Source organism: Mytilus trossulus, unplaced genomic scaffold, assembly GCF_036588685.1.
Source record: "Mytilus trossulus isolate FHL-02 unplaced genomic scaffold, PNRI_Mtr1.1.1.hap1 h1tg001408l__unscaffolded, whole genome shotgun sequence".
Classification (NCBI taxonomy): Eukaryota; Metazoa; Mollusca; class Bivalvia; order Mytilida; family Mytilidae; genus Mytilus; species Mytilus trossulus.
This window is the reverse complement of record NW_026963804.1, coordinates 5,001-12,500: the sequence shown is the minus strand read 5'-3', so window position 1 is coordinate 12,500 and position 7,500 is coordinate 5,001.

Genomic DNA, 7,500 nt, shown 5'->3' with positions numbered 1-7,500 from the left:
AGGGTGAAATTTTCATCGTGGTGTCGCACGTTAGACGCGGACAGGCTACCGCGGGTCTCTCGATCATCCAGGCCGGCAAACTATACCCTCGGTAAAAAAATTTTACGAGGGTGAAATTTTCATCGTGGTGTCGCACGTTAGACGCGGACAGGCTACCGCGGGTCTCTCGATCATCCAGGCCGGCAAACTATACCCTCGGTAAAAAAATTTTACGAGGGTGAAATTTTCATCGTGGTGTCGCACGTTAGACGCGGACAGGCTACCGCGGGTCTCTCGATCATCCAGGCCGGCAAACTATACCCTCGGTAAAAATTTTTTACGAGGGTGAAATTTTCATCGTGGTGTCGCACGTTAGACGCGGACAGGCTACCGCGGGTCTCTCGATCATCCAGGCCGGCAAACTATACCCTCGGTAAAAATTTTTTACGAGGGTGAAATTTTCATCGTGGTGTCGCACGTTAGACGCGGACAGGCTACCGCGGGTCTCTCGATCATCCAGGCCGGCAAACTATACCCTCGGTAAAAATTTTTTACGAGGGTGAAATTTTCATCGTGGTGTCGCACGTTAGACGCGGACAGGCTACCGCGGGTCTCTCGATCGTCCAGGCCGGCAAAGTATACCCTCGGTAAAAAAAATTTTACGAGGGTGAAATGTTCATCGGGAAGCCGCACGTTAGACGCGGACAGGCTACCGCGGGTCTCTCGACCATCGAGGCCGTCTGACTATACCCTCGGTAAAAAAAAATTACAAGGCTGAAATGTTCATCGGGAAGCCGTACGGTAGACGCAGGCAAGCTACTGCGGGTCTCTCGACCATCGAAGGCCGTCTGACTACACCCTCGGTAAAAAAATTTTACAAGGCTGAAATGTTCATCGGGAAGCCGTACGTTAGACGCAGGCAAGCTACCGCGGGTCTCTCGACCATCGAAGGCCGTCTGACTATACCCTCGGTAAAAAAAAAATTACAAGGCTGAAATGTTCATCGGGAAGCCGTACGGTAGACGCAGGCAGCTACTGCGGGTCTCTCGACCATCGAGGCCGTCTGACTACACCCTCGGTAAAAAAAATTTACAAGGCTGAAATTTTCATCGGGAAGCCGCACGATAGACGCAGGCAGGCTACCGCGGGTCTCTCGACCATCGAGGCCGTCTAACTATACCCTCGGTAAAAAAAATTCACAAGGCTGAAATGTTCATCGGGAAGCCGCACGTTAGACGAGGCAGGCTACCGCGGGTCTCTCGACCATCGAGGCCTTCAAACTATACCCTCGGTAAAAAAAATTTCACAAGGTGAAATGTTCATCGGAAGGCGCACGTTAGACGCAGGCAGACTACCGCGGGTCTCTCGACCATCGAGGGCCTTCAAACTATACCCTCGGTAAAAAAAAATTTTTACAAGGTGAAATTTTCATCGGGAAGGCGCACGTTAGACGCAGGCAGGCTACCGCGGGTCTCTCGACATCGAGGCCGTCTAACTATACCCTCGGTAAAAAAAATTTACAAGGCTGAATTCTTCATCGGGAAGCCGCACGTTAGATGCGGACAGGCTACCGCGGGTCTCTCGACCATCGAGGCCGTCTAACTATACCCTCGGTAAAAAAATTTTACGAGGCTGAAATTTTCATCGGGAAGCCGCACGTTAGACGAGGCAGGCTACCGCGGGTCTCTCGACCATCGAAGCCGTCTAACTGTACCCTCGGTAAAAAAAATTTCACAAGGCTGAAATTTTCATCGGGAAGCCGCACGTTAGACGCAGGCAGGCTACCGCGGGTCTCTCGACCATCGAGGCCGTCTAACTATACCCTCGGTAAAAAAAATTACAAGGCTGAAATGTTCATCGGAAGCCGCACGTTAGACGCAGGCAGGCTACCGCGGTCTCTCGACCATCGAGGCCGTCTAACTATACCCTCGGTAAAAAAATTTTACAAGGCTGAAATTTTCATCGGGAAGCCGCACGTTAGACGCGGACAGGCTACCGCGGGTCTCTCGACCATCGAGGCCTTCAAACTATACCCTCGGTAAAAAAATTTTACGAGGGTGAAATTCTCATCGTGGTGTCGCACGTTAGACGCGGACAGGCTACCGCGGGTCTCTCGATCATCCAGGCCGGCAAACTATACCTCGGTAAAAAAAATTTACGAGGGTGAAATTCTCATCGTGGTGTCGCACGTTGGACCGCACGTTGGACGCGGACAGGCTACCGCGGGTCTCTCGATCATCCAGGCCGGCAAACTATACCCTCGGTAAAAAAATTTTACGAGGGTGAAATTTTCATCGCGGTGTCGCACGTTAGACGCGGACAGGCTACCGCGGGTCTCTCGATCATCCAGGCCGGCAAACTATACCCTCGGTAAAAAAATTTTACGAGGGTGAAATTTTCATCGTGGTGTCGCACGTTAGACGCGGACAGGCTACCGCGGGTCTCTCGACCATCGAGGCCTTCAAACTATACCCTCGGTAAAAAAATTTTACGAGGGTGAAATTTTCATCGTGGTGTCGCACGTTAGACGCGGACAGGCTACCGCGGGTCTCTCGACCATCGAGGCCTTCAAACTATACCCTCGGTAAAAAAATTTTACGAGGGTGAAATTTTCATCGTGGTGTCGCACGTTAGACGCGGACAGGCTACCGCGGGTCTCTCGACCATCGAGGCCTTCAAACTATACCCTCGGTAAAAAATTTTTACGAGGGTGAAATTTTCATCGGGCAGCCGCACGTTAGACGCAGGCAGGCTACCGCGGGTCTCTCGACCATCGAGGCCGTCAAACTATACCCTCGGTAAAAAAATTTTACGAGGGTGAAATTTTCATCGGTCAGCCGCACGTTAGACGCGGACAGGCTACCGCGGGTCTCTCGACCATCGAGGCCTTCAAACTATACCCTCGGTAAAAAAATTTTACGAGGGTGAAATTTTCATCGGGCAGCCGCACGTTAGACGCAGGCAGGCTACCGCGGGTCTCTCGACCATCGAGGCCGTCAAACTATACCCTCGGTAAAAAAATTTTACGAGGGTGAAATTTTCATCGGTAAGCCGCACGTTAGATGCGGACATGCTACCGCGGGTCTCTCGACCATCGAGGCCTTCAAACTATACCCTCGGTAAAAAAATTTTACGAGGGTGAAATTTTCATCGGGCAGCCGCACGTTAGACGCAGGCAGGCTACCGCGGGTCTCTCGACCATCGAGGCCGTCAAACTATACCCTCGGTAAAATTTTTTTACGAGGGTGAAATTTTCATCGGTAAGCCGCACGTTAGATGCGGACAGGCTACCGCGGGTCTCTCGACCATCGAGGCCTTCAAACTATACCCTCGGTAAAAAAAAATTTACAAGGGTGAAATTTTCATCGGGAAGCCGCACGATAGACGCAGGCAGGCTACCGTGGGTCTCTCGACCATCGAGGCCGTCAAACTATACCCTCGGTAAAAAAAAATTTAGAAGGGTGAAATTTTCATCGGGAAGCCGCACGTTAGACGCAGGCGAGCTACCGCGGGTCTCTCGACCATCCAGGCCGGCAAACAATACCCTCGGTAAATATTTTTTACGTGGGTGAAATTTTCATCGGGATGTCGCACGTGAGACGCGGACAGGTTACCGCGGGTCTCTCGACCATCGGCGGCCGGCCAAAGCCATAGCCTAGTCAAAAAGTGTTACAGGTTGACAATTTTTCATCGGGAAGCCGCACGTAAGAATAGTACAGCAGGTCTCTCGATGAAACGATCACATTTCATGTAACGTAACGTAACGAACGAAGGCAGGCAGGCATCGTACACCCTAACCCTAAGCCGCCTCTTGACGATGCCCGTCCCTAACCCTAACCCTAACCCTAAATTAACCCTAACCCTAACCCTAACCCTAACCCTAACCCTAACCCTAACCCTAACCCTAACCCTAACCCTAACCCTAACCCTAACCCTACCCCTACCCCTACCCCTAACCCTAACCCTAACCCTAACCCTAACCCTAACCCTAACCCTAACCCTAACCCTAACCCTAACCCTAACCCTAACCCTAAATTAACCCTAACCCTAAATTAACCCTAACCCTAACCCTAACCCTAACCCTAACCCTAAATTAACCCTAACCCTAACCCTAACCCTAACCCTAACCCTAACCCTAACCCTAACCCTAACCCTAACCCTAACCCTAACCCTAACCCTAACCCTAACCCTAACCCTAACCCTAAATTAACCCTAACCCTAAATTAACCCTAACCCTAACCCTAACCCTAACCCTAAATTAACCCTAACCCTAACCCTAACCCTAACCCTAACCCTAACCCTAACCCTAACCCTAACCCTAAATTAACCCTAACCCTAAATTAACCCTAACCCTAACCCTAACCCTAACCCTAAATTAACCCTAACCCTAACCCTAACCCTAACCCTAACCCTAACCCTAACCCTAACCCTAACCCTAACCCTAACCCTAACCCTAACCCTAACCCTAACCCTAACCCTAACCCTAACCCTAAAGCCTGTTACTTAGGCCGTGTCAGGACCCAGGCTGGCATTATTCCTCGATACGTGTAGGTACGTGGTCGGCCTGTCTGGTAGCGGGCGATCACGGGTCTCTACCGCAGGTAAAGGTACGTGGTCGGCCTTTTGCGGGCTACCGCGGGTTAAAGTCTACGTAGGGACGTGAAGACCCGCATAAGCCCGTGGTAGCCCGCTATCAGGCCGTCCACGTACACTTATACCCGCGCTAGCCCGCTGTCAGGTCGACCACGTCCCTTCTTACCCACGGTAGCTGGCTACCGAGGCCGTCGACGTTCCCTTACCTGCGATAGCCCGCTATCAGGTCGACCACGTCCCCTCCTTACCCGCGGTAGCTGGCTACCGAGGCCGTCGACGTTCCTTTGCCTGCGATGGCCCGCTATCGGGTCGACCACGTCCCCTCCTTACCCGCGGTAGCTGGCTACCGAGGCCGTCGACGTTCCTTTGCCTGCGATGGCCCGCTATCGGGTCGACCACGTCCCTTCTTACCCGCGGTAGCTGGCTACCGAGGCCGTCGACGTTCCTTTACCTGCGATAGCCCGCTATCGGGTCGACCACGTCCCTTCTTACCCGCGGTAGCTGGCTACCGAGGCCGTCGACGTTCCTTTGCCTGCGATGGCCCGCTATCGGGTCGACCACGTCCCTTCTTACCCGCGGTAGCTGGCTACCGAGCCCGTCGACGTACCTTTACCTGCGGTAGCCCGCTATCGGGTCGACCACGTCCCTTCTTACCCGCGGTAGCTGGCTACCGAGGCCGTCGACGTCCCTTTGCCTGCGGTAGCCCGCTATCGGGTCGACCACGTCCCTTCTTACCCGCGGTAGCTGGCTACCGAGGCCGTCGACGTTCCTTTACCTGCGATAGCCCGCTATCGGGTCGACCACGTCCCTTCTTATCCGCGGTAGCTGGCTACCGAGGCCGTCGACGTTCCTTTACCTGCGATAGCCCGCTATCGGGTCGACCACGTCCCTTCTTACCCGCGGTAGCTGGCTACCGAGGCCGTCGACGTACCTTTACCTGCGGTAGCCCGCTATCGGGTCGACCACGTCCCTTCTTATCCGCGGTAGCTCGCTACCGAGCCCGTCGACGTACCTTTACCTGCGGTAGCCCGCTATCGGGTCGACCACGTCCCTTCTTACCCGCGGTAGCTCGCTACCGAGGCCGTCGACGTCCCTTTACCTGCGGTAGCCCGCTATCGGGTCGACCACGTACGATGATACCCGCGGTAGCCCGCTAGCACGGCCGTCCACGTCCCTTTACCCGCGGTAGCTCGCTATCGGGTCGACCACGTACGATGATACCCGCGGTAGCCCGCTAGCACGGCCGTCCACGTCCCTTTACCCGCGGTAGCCCGCTATCGGGTCGACCACGTACGATGATACCCGCGGTAGCCCGCTAGCACGGCCGTCCACGTCCCTTTACCCGCGGTAGCCCGCTATCGGGTCGACCACGTACGATGATACCCGCGGTAGCCCGCTAGCACGGCCGTCCACGTCCCTTTACCCGCGGTAGCCCGCTATCGGGTCGACCACGTACGATGATACCCGCGGTAGCCCGCTAGCACGGCCGTCCACGTCCCTTTACCCGCGGTAGCCCGCTATCGGGTCGACCACGTACGATGATACCCGCGGTAGCCCGCTAGCACCGCCGTCCACGTCCCTTTACCCGCGGTAGCCCGCTATCGGGTCGACCACGTACGATGATACCCGCGGTAGCCCGCTAGCACGGCCGTCCACGTCCCTTTACCCGCGGTAGCCCGCTATCGGGTCGACCACGTACGATGATACCCGCGGTAGCCCGCTAGCACGGCCGTCCACGTCCCTTTACCCGCGGTAGCTCGCTATCGGGTCGACCACGTACGATGATACCCGCGGTAGCCCGCTAGCACGGCCGTCCACGTCCCATTACCCGCGGTAGCTCGCTATCGGGTCGACCACGTACGATGATACCCGCGGTAGCCCGCTAGCACGGCCGTCCACGTCCCTTTACCCGCGGTAGCCCGCTATCGGGTCGACCACGTACGATGATACCCGCGGTAGCCCGCTAGCACGGCCGTCCACGTCCCTTTACCCGCGGTAGCTCGCTATCGGGTCGACCACGTACGATGATACCCGCGGTAGCCCGCTAGCACGGCCGTCCACGTCCCTTTACCCGCGGTAGCCCGCTATCGGGTCGACCACGTACACTGATACCCGCGGTACCTTCTCAGCCGCGGGTAAGCCCGCTGAAAAAAGATTTTTTTTTTTCCCCATTGCATGCGGTAGCACCGCTATCAGGTCGACCACGTCCCTTCTCAGCCGCGGGTAAGCCCGATGAAAAAAAAAAAAAAAAAAAAAAATTTTCCCATCGCATGCGGTAGCCCCGCTATCGAGGACGACCACGTCCCTTCACAGCCGCGGGTAAGCCCGATGAAAATTTTTTTTTTTTTTTTTTTTTTTTTTTTCCCCATCGCATGCGGTAGCCCCGCTATCGAGGTCGACCACGTCCCTTCTCAGCCGCGGGTAAGCCCGATGAAAAAAAAAAAAAAAAAAAAAAAATTCCCATCGCATGCGGTAGCCCCGCTATCGAGGACGACCACGTATCTTCTCAGCCGCGGGTAAGCCCGATGAAATTTTTTTTTTTTTTTTTTTTTTTTTTTTCCCCATCGCATGCGGTAGCCCCGCTATCGAGGTCGACCACGTCCCTTCTCAGCCGCGGGTAAGCCCGATGAAAAAAAAAAAAAAAAAAAAAATTTTCCCATCGCATGCGGTAGCCCCGCTATCGAGGACGACCACGTCCCTTCTCAGCCGCGGGTAAGCCCGATGAAAATTTTTTTTTTTTTTTTTTTTTTTTTTTTTCCCATCGCATGCGGTAGCCCCGCTATCGAGGTCGACCACGTCCCTTCTCAGCCGCGGGTAAGCCCGATGAAAAAAAAAAAAAAAAAAAAAAAAAAAAAAATTCCCATCGCATGCGGTAGCACCGCTATCAGGTCGACCACGTACCTTCTCAGCCGCGGGTAAGCCCGATGA